This window comes from Schistocerca gregaria, unplaced genomic scaffold (genome assembly GCF_023897955.1).
Source record: "Schistocerca gregaria isolate iqSchGreg1 unplaced genomic scaffold, iqSchGreg1.2 ptg000066l, whole genome shotgun sequence".
NCBI lineage: Eukaryota > Metazoa > Arthropoda > Insecta > Orthoptera > Acrididae > Schistocerca > Schistocerca gregaria.
In genome coordinates this window covers 18,666,444-18,687,331 of record NW_026061707.1, presented here as the reverse complement: position 1 = coordinate 18,687,331, position 20,888 = coordinate 18,666,444, and positions in this window count along the sequence as shown.

Below are 20,888 nucleotides of genomic sequence, written 5' to 3'. Positions count from 1 at the left end.
CACATCTTTAGGCATTCTATAATCTGTGGACTATCAGAATGTTGATGAAAGACAGAAATTGCATCGGGATTGAATACAACAGTCACCATGCGCATTTTCCTCCATGGGAGTAATGTCTCAAAGAGTTTACGTTTTGATCTTTCCCTGGGTGACAAGTAGTAGTTTCCGATGCACATCTGGAGGCATTCTGTTATCTGTGGACTATCAGAGTGTTGATGAAACACAGAAATTGCATCGGGATTGAATACAACAATCACCATGCGCACATTACTGAATAAAAGTAATGTCTCAAACAGTCTACGCTTTGATCGTTCCCTGGAAGACCAGTAGTAGGTTCCGATGCACATCTGGTCGCATTCTGTAATGTGTAGACTATCAGAGTGTTGATGAAACACAGTAATTGCATCGGGATTGAATACAACAGTCACCATGCGCACTTTCCTCCATGGGAGTAATGTCTCTAACAGTCTACGCTTTGATCGTTCCCTGGAAGACCAGTAGTAGTTTCCGATGCACATCTAGTGGCATTCTGTAATCTGTGGACTATCAGAGTGATTATGAAACACAGAAATTGCATAGGGATTGAATACAACAGTTTCCATGCGCACATTCCTCCATAAAATTAATGTCTCAAACAGTCTACGCTTTGATCGTCCCTTGGAAGACCAGTAGTAGTTTCCGATGCACATCTGGTGGCATTCTGTAATCTGTGGACTATCAGAGTGTTGATAAAACACAGAAATTGCATTGGGATTGAATACAACAGTCACCATGCGCACTTTCCTCCATGGGAGTAATGTCTCTAACAGTCTACGCTTTGATCGTTCCCTGGAAGACCAGTTGTAGTTTCCGATGCACATCTGGTGGCATTCTGTAATCTGTGGACTATCAGAGTGTTTATGAAACACAGAAATTGCATCGGGATTGAATACAACAGTTTCCATGCGCACTTTCCTCCACGGTTGTTATGTCTCAAACAGTCTACGCTTTGATCGTCCCTTGGAAGACCAGTAGTAGTTTCCGATGCACATCTGGTGGCATTCTGTAATCTGTGGACTATCAGAGTGTTGATGAAACACAGAAATTGCATTGGGATTGAATACAACAGTCACCATTCGCACTTTCCTCCATGGGTGTAATGTCTCTAACAGTCTACGCTTTGATCGTTCCCTGGAAGACCAGTAGTAGTTACCGTTGCACATCTGGAGGCATTCTGTAATCTGTGGACTATCAGAGTGTTGATGAAACACAGAAAGTGAATCGGGATTGAATACAACAGTCACCATGCGCACATTCCTCCATAAAAGTAATGTCTCAAACTGTCTACGCTTTGATCATTTCCTGGAAGACCGGTAGTAGTTTCCGATGAACATCTGGAGGCATTCTGTAATTTGTGGACTATCAGAGTGCTGATGAAACACAGAAAATGCATCGGGATTGAATACAACAGTCACCATGCGCACTTTCCTCCACAGGAGTTATGTCTCAAACAATCTAAGATTTGATCGTTCCCTGGAAGACCAGTAGTAGTTTCCGATGCACATCTGGTGGCATTCTGTAATGTGTAGACCATCAAAGTGTTGATGAAACACAATAATTGCATCGGGATTGAATACAACAGTCACCATTGGCACTTTCCTCCATGGGTGTAATGTCTCTAACAGTCTACGCTTTGATCGTTCCCTGGAAGACCAGTAGTAGTTTCCGATGCACATCTGGAGGCATTCTGTAATCTGTGGACTTTCAGAGTGTTGATGAAACACAGAAATTGCATCGGGATTGAATACAACAGTCACCATGCGCACTTTCCTCCATGGCAGTAATGTCTCAAACAGTCTACGCTTTGATCGTTCCCTGGAAGACCAGTAGTAGGTTGCGATGCACATCTGGAGGCATTCTGTAATCTGTGGAGTATCAGAGTGTTGGTGAAACATAGAAATTGCATCGGGATTGAATACAACAGTCACCATGAGCACTTTCCTCCATGGGAGTAATGTCTCAAACAGTCTAAACTTTGATCGTTCTTTGGAAGACCAGTAGTAGTTTCCGATGCACGTCCGGTGTTATTCTGTAATCTGTGGACTATCAAAGTGTTGATGAAACACAGAAATTGCCTCGGGATTGAATACAACAGTCATTATGCGCGCTTTCCTCCATGGGAGTAATGTCTCAAACAGTCTACGATTTATCCGTTCCCTGGAAGACCAGTAGTAGTTTCCGATGCACATCTGGAGGCATTCTGTAATCTGTGGACTATTAGAATGTTGATGAAACACAGAAGTTGCATCGGGATTGAATACAACAGTCACCATGCGCACTTTCCTCAATGGGAGTAATGTCTCAAAGAGTTTACGCTTTGATCGTTCGCTGGAAGACCAGTAGTAGTTTCCGATGCACATCTGGAGGCATTCCGTTATCTGTGGACTATCAGAGTGTTGATGAAACACAGAAATTGCATCGGGATTGAATACAACAGTCACCATGCGCACTTTCCTCCACGGAGTAATGTCTCAAACCATCTACGCTTTGATCGTTCCCTGGAAGACCAGTAGTAGTTTCCCATAAACACCTCGTGGCATTCTGTAATCTGTGGACTGTCAGAGTGTTGATGAAACACAGAAAATGCATCGGGATTGAATACAACAGTCACCATGCGCACTTTCCTCCATGGGAGTAATGTATCAAAGAGTTTCCGCTTTGATCGTCCCGTGGAAGACCAGTAGTAGTTTACGATGCACATTTGGAGGCATTCTGTAATCTGTGGACCATCACAGTGTTGTTGAAACACAGAAAATGCATCGGGATTGAGTACAACAGTCACCATGCGCACTTTCCTCCATGGGAGTAATGTCTCAAACAGTCTACGCTTTATCCGTTCCCTGGAAGACCAGTAGTAGTTTCCGATGCACATCTGGAGGCATTCTGTAATCTGTGGACTATCAGAATGTTGATGAAACACAGAAATTGCATCGGGATTGAATACAACATTCACCATGCGCACTTTCCTCCATGGGAGTATTGTCTCAAAGAGTTTACGCTTTGATCGTTCCCTGGAAGACCAGTAGTAGTTTCCGATGCACATCTGGAGACATTCTGTTATCTGTGGACTATCAGAGTGTTGATGAGACACAGAAATTGCATCGGGATTGAATACAACAGTCACCATGCGCACTTTCTTCCATGGGAGTAATGTCTCAAACAGTCTACGATTTGATCGTTCAGAGGAAGACCAGTAGTAGTTTCCGATGCACATTTGGAGGCATTCTGTAATCTGTGGAGTATCAGAGTGTTGATGAAACACAGAAATTGCATCGGGATTGAATACAACAGTCACCATGCGCACTTTCCTCCATGGCAGTAATGTCTCAAACAGTCTAAACTTTGATCGTTCTTTGGAAGACCAGTAGTAGTTTCAGATGCACATCTGGTCGCATTCTGTAATGTGTAGACTATCAGAGTGTTGATGAAACACAGAAATTGCATCGGGATTGAATACAACAGTCACCATGCGCACTTTCCTTCACGGGAGTTATGTATCAAACCATCTACGATTTGATCGTTCCCTGGAAGACCAGTAGTAGTTTCCGATGCACATCTGGTGGCATTCTGTAATGTGTACACTATCAAAGTGTTGATGAAACACAGTAATTGCATCGGATTGAATACAACAGTCACCATGCGCACTTTCCTCCATGGGAGTAATGTCTCTAACAGTCTACGCTTTGATCGTTCCCTGGAAGACCAGTAGTAGTTTCCGATGCACATCTTGTGGCATTCTGTAATCTGTGGACTATCAGAGTGATTATGAAACACAGAAATTGCATAGGGATTGAATACTACAGTTTCCATGCGCACATTCCTCCATAAAAGTAATGTCTCAAACAGTCTACGCTTTGATCGTCCCTTGGAAGACCAGTAGTAGTTCGCGATGCACATCTGGTGGCATTCTGTAATCTGTGGACTATCAGAGTGTTGATGAAACACAGAAATTGCATTGGGATTGAATACAACAGTCACCATTCGCACTTTCCTCCATGGGTGTAATGTCTCTAACAGTCTACGCTTTGATCGTTCCCTGGAAGACCAGTAGTAGTTACCGTTGCACATCTGGAGGCATTCCGTTATCTGTGGACTATCAGAGTGTTGATGAAACACAGAAATTGCATCGGGATTGAATACAACAGTCACCATGCGCACTTTCCTCCACAGAGTAATGTCTCAAACCATCTACGCTTTGATCGTTCCCTGGAAGACCAGTAGTAGTTTCCGATGCACATCTGGAGGCATTCTGTAATCTGTGGACTATCAGAGTGTTGATGAAACACAGAAAATGCATCGGGATTGAATACAACAGTCACCATGCGCACTTTCCTCCATAAAAGTAATGTCTCAAACTGTCTACGCTTTGATCGTTTCCTGGAAGACCGGTAGTAGTTTCCGATGAACATCAGGAGGCATTCTGTAATTTGTGGACTATCAGAGTGCTGATGAAACACAGAAAATGCATCGGGATTGAATACAACAGTCACCATGCGCACTTTCCTCCACGGGAGTTATGTCTCAAACAATCTAAGATTTGATCGTTCCCTGGAAGACCAGTAGTAGTTTCCGATGCACATCTGGTGGCATTCTGTAATGTGTAGACCATCAAAGTGTTGATGAAACACAGTAATTGCATCGGGATTGAATACAACAGTCACCATTCGCACTTTCGTCCATGGGTGTAATGTCTCTAACAGTCTACGCTTTGATCGTTCCCTGGAAGACCAGTAGTACTTTCCGATGCACATCTGGAGGCATTCTGTAATCTGTGGACTATCAGTGTGTTGATGAAACACAGAAATTGCATCGGGATTGAATACAACAGTCACCATGCGCACTTTCCTCCATGGCAGTAATGTCTCAAAGAGTCTACGCTTTGATCGTTCCCTGGAAGACCAGTAGTAGGTTGCGATGCACATCTGGAGGCATTCTGTAATCTGTGGAGTATCAGAGTGTTGGTGAAACATAGAAATAGCATCGGGATTGAATACAACAGTCACCATGAGCACTTTCCTCCATGGGAGTATTGTCTCAAACTGTCTAAACTTTGATCGTTCTTTGGAAGACCAGTAGTAGTTTCCGATGCACGTCCGGTGTTATTCTGTAATCTGTGGACTATCAAAGTGTTGATGAAACACAGAAATTGCCTCGGGATTGAACACAACAGTCACCATGCGCACTTTCCTCCATGGGAGTAATGTCTCAAACAGTCTACGATTTATCCGTTCCCTGGAAGACCAGTAGTAGTTTCCGATGCACATCTGGAGGCATTCTGTAATCTGTGGACTATTAGAATGTTGATGAAACACAGAAATTGCATCGGGATTGAATACAACAGTCACCATGCGCACTTTCCTCAATGGGAGTAATGTCTCAAAGAGTTTACGCTTTGATCGTTCGCTGGAAGACCAGTAGTAGTTTCCGATACACATCTGGAGGCATTCCGTTATCTGTGGACTATCAGAGTGTTGATGAAACACAGAAATTGCATCGGGATTGAATACAACAGTCACCATGCGCACTTTCCCCCACAGAGTAATGTCTCAAACCATCTACGCTTTGATCGTTCCCTGGAAGACCAGTAGTAGTTTCCGATGCACATCTGGAGGCATTCTGTAATCTGTGGACTATCAGAGTGTTGATGAAACACAGAAAATGCATCGGGATTGAATACAACAGTCACCATGCGCACTTTCCTCCATGGGAGTAATGTATCAAAGAGTTTACGCTTTGATCGTCCCTTGGAAGACCAGTAGTAGTTTACGATGCACATTTGGAGGCATTCTGTAATCTGTGGACCATCAGAGTGTTGTTGAAACACAGAAAATGCATCGGGATTGAATACAACAGTCACCATGCGCACTTTCCTCCATGGGAGTAATGTCTCAAACAGTCTACGCTTTATCCGTTCCCTGGAAGACCAGTAGTAGTTTCCGATGCACATCTGGAGGCATTCTGTAATCTGTGGACTATCAGAATGTTGATGAAACACAGAAATTGCATCGGGATTGAATACAACATTCACCATGCGCACTTTCCTCCATGGGAGTAATGTCTCAAAGAGTTTACGCTTTGATCGTTCCCTGGAAGACCAGTAGTAGTTTCCGATGCACATCTGGAGACATTCTGTTATCTGTGGACTATCAGAGTGTTGATGAGACACAGAAATTGCATCGGGATTGAATACAACAGTCACCATGCGCACTTTCTTCCATGGGAGTAATGTCTCAAACAGTCTACGATTTGATCGTTCAGAGGAAGACCAGTAGTAGTTTCCGATGCACATTTGGAGGCATTCTGTAATCTGTGGGGTATCAGAGTGTTGATGAAACACAGAAATTGCATCGGGATTGAATACAACAGTCACCATGCGCACTTTCCTCCATGGCAGTAATGTCTCAAACAGTCTAAACTTTGATTGTTCTTTGGAAGACCAGTAGTAGTTTCAGATGCACATCTGGTCGCATTCTGTAATGTGTAGACTATCAGAGTGTTGATGAAACACAGAAATTGCATTGGGATTGAATACAACAGTCACCATGCGCACTTTCCTTCACGGGATTTATGTCTCAAACCGTCTACTATTTGATCGTACCCTGGAAGGCCAGTAGTAGTTTCCGATGCACACTGGAGGCATTCTGTAATCTGTGGAGTATCAGAGTGTTTATGAAACACAGAAATTGCATCGGGATTGAATACAACAATCACCATGCGCACATTCCTCCATAAAAGTAATGTCTCAAACAGTCTACGCTTTGATCGCTCCCTGGAAGACCAGTAGTAGTTTCCGATGCACATCTGGAGGTATTCTGTAATCTGTGGACTGTCAGAGTGTTGATGAAACACAGAAATTGCATCGGGATTGCATACAACAGTCACCATGCGCACTTTCCTCCATGGCAGTAATGTCTCAAACAGTCTACGATTTGATCGTTCCCTGGAAGACCAGTAGTAGTTTCCGATGCACATCTGGAGGCATTCTGTAATCTGTGGACTTTCAGGGTGTTGATGAAACACAGAAATTGCATCGGGATTGAATACAACAATCACCATGCTCACTTTCCTCCATGGGAGTAATGTCACAAACAGTCTACGCTTTGATCGTTCCCTGGAAGACAAGTAGTAGTTTCCGATGCACATCTGGAGGCATTCTGTAATCTGCGGCGTATCAGAGTGTTGATGAAACACTGAAATTACATCGGGATTGAATACAACAGTCACCATGCGCACTTTCCTCCATGGGAGTAATGTCTCAAAGAGTTTACGCTTCGATCGTTCCCCGGAAGACCAGTAGCAGTTTCCGATGCACATCTGGTCTCATTCTGAAATCTGTGGACTATCAGAGTGTTGATGAAACACAGAAATTGCATCGATATTGAATACAAAAGTCACCATGCGCACATTACTCCATAAAAGTAATGTCTCAAGCAGTCTACGCTTTGATGGTTCCCTGGAAGACCAGTAGTAGTTCCCGATGTACATCTGGAGGCATTCTGTAATCTGTGGACCATCAGAGTGTTGATGAAACACAGAAATTGCATCGGGATTGAATACAACAGTCACCATGCGCACTTTCCTCCATGGGAGTAATGTCTTAAACAGTCTACGCTTTGATCGTTCCCTGGAAGTCCAGTAGTTGTTTCCGATGCACATCTGGAGGCATTCTGTAATCTGTGGACGATCAGAGTGTTGATGAAACACGGAAAATGCATCGGGATTGAATACAACAGTCACCATGCGCACTTTCCTCCATGGGAATAATGTCTCAAACAGTCTACGCTTTGATCGTTCCCACGAAGACCAGTAGTAGGTTCCGATGCACATCTGGAGTCATTCTGTAACCTGTGGACTATCAGAGTGTTGATGAAAGACAGAAAATGCATCGGGATTGAATACAACAGTCACGATGCGCAATTTCCTCCATGGGAGTAATGTCTCAAAGAGTATACGTTTTGATCGTTCCCTGGAAGACCAGTAGTAGTTTGCGAAGCACATCTGGAGGTAGTCTGTAATCTGTGGACTATCAGAGTGCTGATGAAACACAGTAGTTGCTTCGGGATTGAATACAACAGTCATCGTATTCACATTCCTCCATAAAAGTACTGTCTCAAACAGTCTACGCTTTAATCGTTCCCTGGAAGACCAGCAGTAGTTTCCGATGCACATCTGGTGGCATTCTGTAATCTGTGGACTATCAGAGTGTTGATGAAACACAGAAATTGCATTGGGATTGAATACAACAGTCACCATCCCCACTTTCCTGCATGGGAGTAATGTCTGAAACAGTCAACGCTTTCATCGTTCCCTGGAAGACCAGTAGTAGTTTCCGATCCACACCTCGTGGCATTCCGTAACCTGTGGACTGTCAGAGTGTTGATGAAACACAGAAAATGCATTGGGATTGAATACAACAGTCACCATGCGCACTTTCCTCCATGGGAGTAATGTCTCAACGAGTTTACGCTTTGATCGTTCCCTGGAAGACCAGTAGCAGTTTCCGATGCACATCTGGAGGCATTCTGAAATCTGTGGAATATCAGAGTGTTGATGAAACACAGAAATTACATCGATATTGAATACAACAGTCACCATGCGCACATACTCCATAAAAGTAATGTCTCAAGCAGTCTACGCTTTGATCGTTTCCTGGAAGACCAGGAGTAGTTCCCGATGCACATCTGGAGGCATTCTGTAATCAGTGGCCCATCAGAGTGTTGATGAAACACAGAAATTGCATCGGGATTGAATACAACAGTCACCATGCGCACTTTCCTGTACGGGAGTAATGTCTCAAACAATCTACGCTTTGATCGTTCCCTGGAAGACCAGTAGTAGTTTCCGATGCACATCTGGAGGCATTCTGTAATCTGTGGACTATCAGAATGTTGATGAAACACAGAAATTGCATCGGGATTGAATACAACAGTCACCATGCGCACTTTCCTCCATAGCAGTAATGTCTCAAAGAGTTTACGCTTTGATCGTTCCCTGGACGACCAGTAGTAGTTTCGATGCACATCTGGAGGCATTCTGTTATCTATGGACTATCAGAGTGTTGATGAAACACAGAAATTGCATCGGGATTGAATACAACAGTCACCATGCGCACTTTCCTGTACGGGAGTAATATCTCAAACAATCTACGCTTTGATCGTTCCCTGGAAGACCAGTGGTAGTTTCCGATGCACATCTGGTCGCATTCTGTAATGTGTAGACTATCAGAGTGTTGATGAAACACAGAAATTGCATCGGGATTGATTACAACAGTCACCATGCGCACTTTCCTCCATGGGAGTAATGTCTCAAACAGTTTATGCTTTGATCGTTCCCTGGAAGACCAGTAGTAGTTTCCGATGCACATCTGGAGGCATTCTGTAATCTGTGGACTATCAGAGTGTTGATGAAACACAGAAATTGCATCGGGATTGAATACAACAGTCACCATGCGTACTTTCCTCCATGGGAGTAATGTCTCTAACCGTCTACGCTTTGATCATAACCTGGAAGACCAGTAGTAGTTACCGATGCACATCTGGAGGCATTCCGTAATCTGTGGACTATCAGAGTGTTGATGAAACACAGAAATTGCATCGGGATTGAATACAACAGTCACCATGCGCACATTCCTCCATAAAAGTAATGTGGCAAACTGTCTACGCTTTGATCGTTTCCTGGAAGAGCGGTAGTAGTTTCCGATGAACATATGGAGGCATTCTGTAATTTGTGGACTATCAGAATGTTGATGAAAGACAGAAATTGCATCGTCATTGAATACAACAGTCACCATGCGCAATTTCCTCCATGGGTGTAATTTCTCTAACAGTCTACGCTTTGATCGTTCCCTGGAAGACCAGTAGTAGTTTCCGATGCACATCTGGAGGCATTCCGTAATCTGTGGACTATCAGAATGTTGATGAAAGACAGAAATTGCATCGTCATTGAATACAACAGTCACCATGCGCAATTTCCTCCATGGGAGTAATGTCTCAACGAGTTTACGTTTTGATCGTTCCCTGGAAGACCAGTAGCAGTTTCCGATGCACATCTGGAGGCATTCTGAAATCTGTGGACTATCAGAGTGTTGATGAAACACAGAAATTGCATCGATATTAAATACAACAGTCACCATGCGCACATTACTCCATAAAAGTAATGTCTCAAGCTGTCTACGCTTTGATCGTTCCCTGGAAGACCAGTAGTAGTTCCCGATGCACATCTGGTGGCATTCTGTAATCTGTGGACCATCAGAGTGTTGATAAAACACAGAAATTGCATCGGGATTGAATACAACAGTCACCATGCACACTTTCCTCCATGGGAGTAATGGTTTAAACAGTCTACGCTTTGATCGTTCCCTGGAAGACCAGTAGTAGCTTCCGATGCACATCTGGAGGCATTCTGTAATCTGTGGACTATCAGAATGTTGATGAAACACAGAAATTGCATCGGGATTGTATACAACAGTCACCATGCGCACTTTCCTCCATGGCAGTAATGTCTCAAAGAGTTTACGCTTTGATCGTTCCCTGGAAGACCAGTAGTAGTTTCCGATGCACATCCGGAGTCATTCTGTTATCTATGGACTATCAGAGTGTTGATGAAACACAGAAATTGCAATCGGGATGGAATACAAGAGTCACCGTGCGCACTTTCCTGTACGGGAGTAATATCTCAAACAATCTACTCTTTGATCGTTCCCTGGAAGACCAGTAGTAGTTTCCGATGCACATCTGGTCGCATTCTGTAATGTGTAGACTATCAGAGTGTTGATGAAACACAGTAATTCCATCGGGATTGAATACAACAGTCACCATGCGCACTTTCCTCCATGGGAGTAATGTCTCAAACAGTCTACGCTTTGATCGTTCCCTGGAAGACCAGTAATAGTTTCCGATGCACATCTGGTGGCATTCTGTAATCTGTGGACTATCAGAGTGTTGATGAAACACAGAAATTGCATCGGCATTGAATACAACCGTCTCCAGGTGCACTTTCCTCCACGGGAGTTATGTCTCAAACAGTCTACGATTTGATCGTCCCTTGGAAGACCAGTAGTAGTTTCCGATGCACATCTGGTGGCATTCTGTAATCTGTGGACTGACAGAGTGTTGATGAAATACAGAAAATGCATCGGGATTGAATCCAACAGTCATCATGCGCACTTTCCTCCATGGGAGTAATATCTCAAAGAGTTTACGCTTTGATCGTCCCTTGGAAGACCAGAAGTAGTTTCCGATGCACATCTGGAGGCATTCTGTTATCTGTGGACCATCAGAGTGTTGATGAAACACAGAAATTGCATCGGGATTGAATACAACAGTCACCATGCTCACTTTCGTTCATGAAAGTAATGTCTCAAACAATCTACGCTTTGATCGTTCCCTGGAAGACCAATAGTAGTTTCCGATGCACAACTGGAGGCATTCTGTAATCTGTGGACTATCAGAGTTTTGATGAAACACAGAAATTGCATCGGGATTGATTACAACAGTCACCATGCGCACTTTCCTCCATGGGAGTAATGTCTCAAACAGTCTACGATTTGATCGTTCCCAGGAAGACCAGTAGTAGTTTCCGATACACATTTGGAGGCATTCTGTAATCTGTGGGGTATCAGAGTGTTGATGAAACACAGAAATTGCATCGGGATTGAATACAACAGTGACCATGCGCACCTTCCTCCATGGGAGTAATGTCTCTAACCATCTACGCTTTGATCATAACCTGGAAGACCAGTAGTAGTTACCGATGCACATCTGGAGGCATTCCGTAATCTGTGGACTATCAGAGTGTTGATGAAACACAGAAATTGCATCGGGATTGAATACAACAGTCACCATGCGCACATTCCTCCATAAAAGTAATGTCTCAAACTGTCTACGGTTTGATCGTTTCCTGGAAGAGCGGTAGTAGTTTCCGATGAACATCTGGAGGCATTCTGTAATTTGTGGACTATCAGAGTGCTGATGAAACACAGAAAATGCATCGGGATTGAATACAACAGTCACTATGCGCACTTTCCTCCACGGGAGTTATGTCTCAAACAATCTACGATTTGATCGTTCCCTGGAAGACCAGTAGTAGTTTCCGATGCTCATCTGGTGGCATTCTGTAATGTGTAGACCATCAAAGTGTTGATGAAACACAGTAATTGCATCGGGATTGAATACAACAGTCACCATTCGCACTTTCCTCCATGGGTGTAATTTCTCTAACAGTCTACGCTTTGATCGTTCCCTGGAAGTCCAGTAGTAGTTTCCGATGCACATCTGGAGGCATTCTGTAATCTGTGGACTATCAGAATGTTGATGAAAGACAGAAATTGCATCGTCATTGAATACAACAGTCACCATGCGCAATTTCCTCCATGGTAGTAATGTCTCAAAGAGTTTACGTTTTGATCTTTCCCTGGATGACAAGTAGTAGTTTCCGATGCACATCTGGAGGCATTCTGTTATCTGTGGACTATCAGAGTGTTGATGAAACACAGAAATTGCATCGGGATAGTATACAACAATCACCACGGGCACATTCCTCCATGAAAGTAATGTCTCATACAGTCTACGCTTTGATCGTTCCCTGGAAGACCAGTAGTAGTTTCCGATGCACTTCTGGAGGCATTCTGTAATCTGTTTACTATCAGAATGTTGATGAAACACAGAAATTGCATCGGGATTGAATACAACAGTCACCATGCGCACTTTCCTCCATGGGAGTAATGTCTCAAAGAGTTTACGCTTTGATCGTTCCCTGGAAGACCAGTAGTAGTTTCCGATGCACATCTGGAGGCATTCTGTTATCTGTGGACTATCAGAGTGTTGATGAAACACAGAAATTGCATCGGGATTGAATACAACAGTCACCATGCTCACTTTCCTTCATTACAGTAATGTCTCAAACACTCTACGCTTTGATCGTTCCCTGGAAGACCAGTAGTAGTTTCCGATGCACTTCTGGAGGAATTCTGTAATCTGTGGACTATCAGAGTGTTGATGAAACACAGAAATTGCATCCGGATTGAATACAACAGTCACCATGCGCACTTTCTTCCATGGGAGTAATGTCTCAAACAGTCTACGATTTGATCGTTCCCAGGAAGACCAGTAGTAGTTTCCGATGCACATCTGGAGGCTTTCTGTTATCTGTGGACTATCAGAGTGTTGATGAAACACAGAAAATGCATCGGGATTGAATACAACAGTCACCATGCTCACTTTCCTTCATTAAAGTAAAGTCTCAAACACTCTACGCTTTGATCGTTCCCTGGAAGACCAGTAGTAGTTTCCGATGCACATCTGGAGGAATTCTGTAATCTGTGGACTATCAGAGTGTTGATGAAACACGGAAATTGCATCCGGATTGAATACAACAGTCACCATGCGCACTTTCTTCCATGCTAGTAATGTCTAAACAGTCTACGATTTGATCGTTCCCAGGAAGACCAGTAGTAGTTTCCGATGCACATCTGGAGGCATTCTGTTATCTGTGGACTATCAGAGTGTTGATGAAACACAGAAATTGCATCGGGATTGAATACAACAATCACCATGCGCACTTCCCTCCATGGGAGTAATGTCTCAAAGAGTTTACGCTTTGATCGTTCCCTGGAAGACCAGTAGTAGTTTCCGATGCACATCTGGAGGTATTCTGTAATCTGTGAACTATCAGAGTGTTGATGAAACACAGAAATTGCATCGGGATTGCATACAACAATCACCATGCGCACATTCCTCCATAAAAGTAATGTCTCAAACAGTCTACGCTTTGATCGCTCCCTGGAAGACCAGTAGTAGTTTCCGATGCACATCTGGAGGTATTCTGTAATCTGTGGACTATCAGAGTGTTGATGAAACACAGAAATTGCATCGGAATTGCATACAACAGTCACCATGCGCACTTTCCTCCATGGCAGTAATGTTTCAAACAGTCTACACTTTGATCGTTCCCTGGAAGACCAGTAGTAGTTTCCGATGCACATCTGGAGGCATTCTGTAATCTGTGGATTTTCAGGGTGTTGATGAAACACAGAAATTGCATCGGGATTGAATACAACAATCACCATGCGCACTTTCCTCCATGGGAGTAATGTCACAAACAGTCTACGCTTTGATCGTTCCCTGGAAGACAAGTAGTAGTGTCCGATGCACATCTGGAGGCATTCTGTAATCTGCGGCGTATCAGAGTGTTGATGAAACACTGAAGTTACATCGGGATTGAATACAACAGTCACCATGCGCACTTTCCTCCATGGGAGTAATTCTCAAACACTCTACGCTTTGATCGTTCCCTGGAAGACCAGTAGTAGTTTTCGATGCACATCTGGAGTCATTCTGTAACCTGTCGACTATCAGAGTGTTGATGAAAGACAGAAAATGCATCGGGAGTGAATACAACATTCACAATGCGCAATTTCCTCCATGGGAGTAATGTCTCAAAGAGTATACGTTTTGATCGTTCCCTGGAAGACCAGTAGTAGTTTCCGATGCACATCTGGAGGCATTCTGTAATCTGTGGACTATCAGAGTGCTGATGAAACACAGTAATTGCTTCGGGATTGAATACTACAGTCATCGTACGCACATTCCTCCATAAAAGTAGTGTCTCAAACAGTCTACGCTTTGATCGTTCCCTGGAAGACCAGTAGTAGTTTCCGATGCACATCTGGTGGCATTCTGTAATCTGTGGACTATCTGAGTTCTGATGAAACACAGTAATTGCATTGGTATTGAATACAACAGTCACCATCCGCACTTTCCTCCATGGGAGTAATGTCTGAAACAGTCTACGCCTCCATCGTTCCCCGGAAGACCAGTAGTAGTTTCCGATCCACATCTCTTGACATTCTGTAATCGGTGGACTATCAGAGTGTTGATGAAACACAGAAAATGCATCGGGATTGAATACAACAGTCACCATGCGCACTTCCCTCCATGGGAGTAATGTCTCAAAGAGTTTACGCTTTGATCGTTCCCTGGAAGACCAGTACCAGTTTCCGATGCACATCTGGAGGCATTCTGTAATATGTAGACTATCAGAGTGTTGATGAAACACAGAAATTGCATCGGGATTGAATACAACAGTCACCATGCGCACATTCCTCCATAAAAGTAATGTCTCAAACAGTCTACGCTTTGATCGTTCCCTGGAAGACCAGCAGTAGTTTCCGATGCTCATCTGGTGGCATTCTGTAATCTGTGGACTATCAGAGTGTTGATGAAACACAGAAATTGCATTGGGATTGAATACAACAGTCACCATCCGCACTTTCCTCCATGGGAGTAATGTCTGAAACAGTCTACGCTTTCATCGTTCCCTGAAAGACCAGTAGTAGTTTCCGATCCACACCTCGTGGCATTCTGTAATCTGTGGACTGTCAGAGTGTTGATGAAACACAGAAAATGCATCGGGATTGAATACAACAGTCACCATGCGCACTTTCCTCCATGGGAGTAATGTCTCAACGAGTTTACGCTTCGATCGTTCCCTGGAAGACCAGTAGCAGTTTCCGATGCACATCTGGTCTCATTCTGAAATCTGTGGACTGACAGAGTGTTGATGAAACACAGAAAATGCATCGGGATTGAATACAACAGTCATCATGCGCACATTACTCCATAAAAGTAATGTCTCAAGCAGTCTACGCATTGATGGTTCCCTGGAAGACCAGTAGTAGTTCCGATGTACATCTGGAGGCATTCTGTAATCTGTGGACCATCAGAGTGTTGATGAAACACAGAAATTGCATCGGGATTGAATACAACAGTCACCATGCGCACTTTCCTCCATGGGAGTAATGTCTTAAACAGTCTACGCTTTGATCGTTCCCTGGAAGTCCAGTAGTTGTTTCCGATGCACATCTGGAGGCATTCTGTAATCTGTGGACGATCAGAGTGTTGATGAAACACGGAAAATGCATCGGGATTGAATACAACAGTCACCATGCGCACTTACTTCCATGGGAATAATGTCTCAAACAGTCTACGCTTTGATCGTTCCCACGAAGACCAGTAGTAGGTTCCGATGCACATCTGGAGTCATTCTGTAACCTGTGGACTATCAGAGTGTCGATGAAAGACAGAAAATGCATCGGGATTGAATACAACAATCACGATGCGCAATTTCCTCCATGGGAGTAATGTCTCAACGAGTTTACGTTTTGATCGTTCCCTGGAAGACCAGTAGCAGTTTCCGATGCACATCTGGAGGCATTCTGAAATCTGTGGACTATCAGAGTGTTGATTAAACACAGAAATTGCATCGATATTGAATACAACAGTCACCATGCGCACATTACTCCATAAAAGTAATATCTCAAGCAGTCTACGCTTTGATCGTTCCCTGGAAGACCAGTAGTAGTTCCCGATGCACATCTGGAGGCATTCTGTAATCTGTGGACCATCAGAGAGTTGATGAAACACAGAAATTGCATCGGGTTTGAATACAACAGTCACCATGCACACTTTCCTCTATGGGAGTAATGGTTTAAACAGTCTACGCTTTGATCGTTCCCTGGAAGACCAGTAGTAGCTTCCGATGCACATCTGGAGGCATTCTGTAATCTGTGGACTATCAGAATGTTGATGAAACACAGAAATTGCATCGGGATTGAATACAACAGTCACCATGCGCACTTTCCTCCATGGCAGTAATGTCTCAAAGAGTTTACGCTTTGATCGTTCCCTGGAAGACCAGTAGTAGTTTCCGATGCACATCCGGAGTCATTCTGTTATCTATGGACTATCAGAGTGTTGATGAAACACAGAAATTGCAATCGGGATTGAATACAAGAGTCACCATGCGCACTTTCCTGTACGGGAGTAATATCTCAAACAATCTACGCTTTGATCGTTCCCAGGAAGACCAGTAGTAGTTTCCGATGCACATCTGGTCGCATTCTGTAATGTGTAGACTATCAGAGTGTTGATGAAACACAGTAATTCCATCGGGATTGAATACAACAGTCACCATGCGCACTTTCCTCCATGGGAGTTATGTCTCAAACAGTCTACGCTTTGATCGTTCCCTGGAAGACCAGTAGTAGTTTCCGATGCACATCTGGAGGCATTCTGTAATCTGTGGACTATCAGAGTGTTGATGAAACACAGAAATTGCATCGGGATTGAATGCAACAGTCTCCAGGCGCACTTTCCTCCACGGGAGTTATGTCTCAAACAGTCTACGCATTGATCGTCCCTTGGAAGACCAGTAGTAGTTTCCGATGCACATCTGGTGGCATTCTGTAATCTGTGGACTGACAGAGTGTTGATGAAACACAGAAAATGCATCGGGATTGAATACAACAGTCATCATGCGCACTTTCCTCCATGGGAGTAATGTCTCAAAGAGTTTACGCTTTGATCGTCCCTTGGAAGACCAGTAGTAGTTTCCGACGCACATCTGGAGGCATTCTGTTATCTGTGGACCATCAGAGTGTTGATGAAACACAAAAATTGCATCGGGATTGAATACAACAGTCACCATGCTCACTTTCGTTCATGAAAGTAATGTCTCAAACACTCTACGCTTTGATCGTTCCCTGGAAGACCAATAGTAGTTTCCGATGCACAACTGGAGGCATTCTGTAATCTGTGAACTATCAGAGTGTTGATGAAACACAGAAATTGCATCGGGATTGATTACAACAGTCATCTTGCGCACTTTCCTCCATGGGAGTAATGTCTCAAACAGTCTACGATTTGATCGTTCCCAGGAAGACCAGTAGTAGTTTCCGATACACATTTGGAGGCATTCTGTAATCTGTGGAGTATCAGAGTGTTGATGAAACACAGAAATTGCATCGGGATTGAATACAACAGTCACCATGCGCACCTTCCTCCATGGGAGTAATGTCTCTGACCATCTACGCTTTGATCATAACGTGGAAGACCAGTAGTAGTTACCGATGCACATCTGGAGGCATTCCGTAATCTGTGGACTATCAGAGTGTTGATGAAACACAGAAATTGCATCGGGATTGAATACAACAGTCATCATGCGCACTTTCCTCCATGGGAGTAATGTCTCAAAGGGTTTACGCTTCGATCGTCCCTTGGAAGACCAGTAGTAGTTTCCGATGCACATCTGGAGGCATTCTGTTATCTGTGGACCATCAGAGTGTTGATGAAACACAGATATTGCATCGGGATTGAATACAACTGTCACAATGCTCACTTTCGTTCATGAAAGTAATGTCTCAAACACTCTACGCTTTGATCGTTCCCTGGAAGACCAATAGTAGCTTCCGATGCACAACTGGAGGCATTCTGTAATCTGTGGGCTATCAGAGTGTTGATGAAACACAGAAATTGCATCGGGATTGATTACAACAGTCACCATGCGCACTTTCCTCCATGGGAGTAATGTCTCAAACAGTCTACGATTTGATCGTTCCCTGGAAGACCAGTAGTAGTTTCCGATACACATTTGGAGGCATTCTGTAATCTGTGGAGTATCAGAGTGTTGATGAAACACAGAAATTGCATCGGGATTGAATACAACAGTCACCATGCGCACCTTCCTCCATGGGAGTAATGTCTCTGACCATCTACGCTTTGATCATGACCTGGAAGACCAGTAGTAGTTACCGATGCACATCTGGAGGCATTCCGTAATCTGTGGACTATCAGAGTGTTGATGAAACACAGAAATTGCATCGGGATTGAATACAACAGTCACCATGCGCACATTCCTCCATAAAAGTAATGTCTCAAACAGTCTACGCTTTGATCGTTTCCTGGAAGAGCGGTAGTAGTTTCCGATGCACATCTGGAGGCATTCTGTAATTTGTGGACTATCAGAGTGCTGATGAAACACAGAAAATGCATCGGGATTGAATACAACAGTCACTATGCGCACTTTCCTCCACGGGAGTTATGTCTCAAACAATCTACGATTTGATCGATCCCTGGAAGACCAGTAGTAGTTTCCGATGCACATCTGGTGGCATTCTGTAATGTGTAGACCATCAAAGTGTTGATGAAACACAGTAATTGCATCGGGATTGAATACAACAGTCACCATTCGCACTTTCCTCCATGGGTGTAATTTCTCTAACAGTCTACGCTTTGATCGTTCCCTGGACGACCAGTAGTAGTTTCCGATGCACATCTGGAGGCATTCTGTAATCTGTGGACTATCCAAATGTTGATGAAAGACAGAAATTGCATCGTCATTGAATACAACAGTCACCATGCGCAATTTCCTCCATGGTAGTAATGTCTGAAAGAGTTTACGTTTTGATCTTTCCCTGGATGACAAGTACTAGTTTCCGATGCACATCTGGAGGCATTCTGTTATCTGTGGACTATCAGAGTGTTGATGAAACACAGAAATTGCATCGGGATAGTATACAACAATCACCACGCGCACATTCCTCCATAAAAGTAATGTCTCATACAGTCTACGCTTTGATCGTTCCCTGGAAGACCAGTAGTAGTTTCCGATGCACTACTGGAGGCATTCTGTAATCTGTTTACTATCTGAATGTTGATGAAACACAGAAATTGCATCGGGATTGAATACAACAGTCACCATGCGCACTTTCCTCCATGGGAGTAATGTCTCAAAGAGTTTACGCTTTGATCGGTCCCTGGAAGACCAGTAGTAGTTTCCGATGCACATCTGGAGGCATTCTGTTATCTGTGGACTATCAGAGTGTTGATGAAACACAGAAATTGCATCGGGATTGAATACAACAGTCACCATGCGCACTTTCCTTCATTAAAGTAATGTCTCAAACACTCTACGCTTTGATCGTTCCCTGGAAGACCAGTAGTAGTTTCCGATGCACTTCTGGAGGAATTCTGTAATCTGTGGACTATCAGAGTGTTGATGAAACACGGAAATTGCATCCGGATTGAATACAACAGTCACCATGCGCACTTTCTTCCATGGGAGTAATGTCTCAAACAGTCTACGATTTGATCGTTCCCAGGAAGACCAGTAGTAGTTTCCGATGCACATCTGGAGGCATTCTGTTATCTGTGGACTATCAGAGTGTTGATGAAACACAGAAAATGCATCGGGATTGAATACAACAGTCACCATGCTCACTTACCTTCATTAAAGTAAAGTCTCAAACACTCTACGCTTTGATCGTTCCCTGGAAGACCAGTAGTAGTTTCCGATGCACATCTGGAGGAATTCTGTAATCTGTGGACTATCAGAGTGTTGATGAAACACGGAAATTGCATCCGGATTGAATACAACAGTCACCATGCGCACTTTCTTCCATGGGAGTAATGTCTCAAACAGTCTGCGATTTGATCGTTCCCAGGAAGACCAGTAGTAGTTTCCGATGCACATCTGGAGGCATTCTGTTATCTGTGGACTATCAGAGTGTTGATGAAACACAGAAATTGCATCGGGATTGAATACAACAGTCACCATGCGCACTCTCCTCCACGGGAGTAATGTCTCAAACCATCTATGCTTTGATCGTTCCCTTTAAGAACAGTAGAAGTTTCAGATGCACATCTGGTCGCATTCTGTAATGTGTAAACTATCAGAGTGTTGAAGAAACAGAGAAATTGCATCGGGTTTGAATACAACAGTCACTATGCGCACTTTCCTCCATGGGTGTAATTTCTCTAACAGTCTACGCTTTGATCGTTCCCTGGAAGACCAGTATTAGTTTCCGATGCACATCTGGAGGCATTCTGTTATCTGTGGACCATCAGAGTGTTGATGAAACACAGAAATTGCATCGGGATTGAATACAACTGTCACAATGCTCACTTTCGTTCATGAAAGTAATGTCTCAAACACTCTACGCTTTGATCGTTCCCTGGAAGACCAATAGTAGTTTCCGATGCACAACTGGAGGCATTCTGTAATCTGTGGACTAT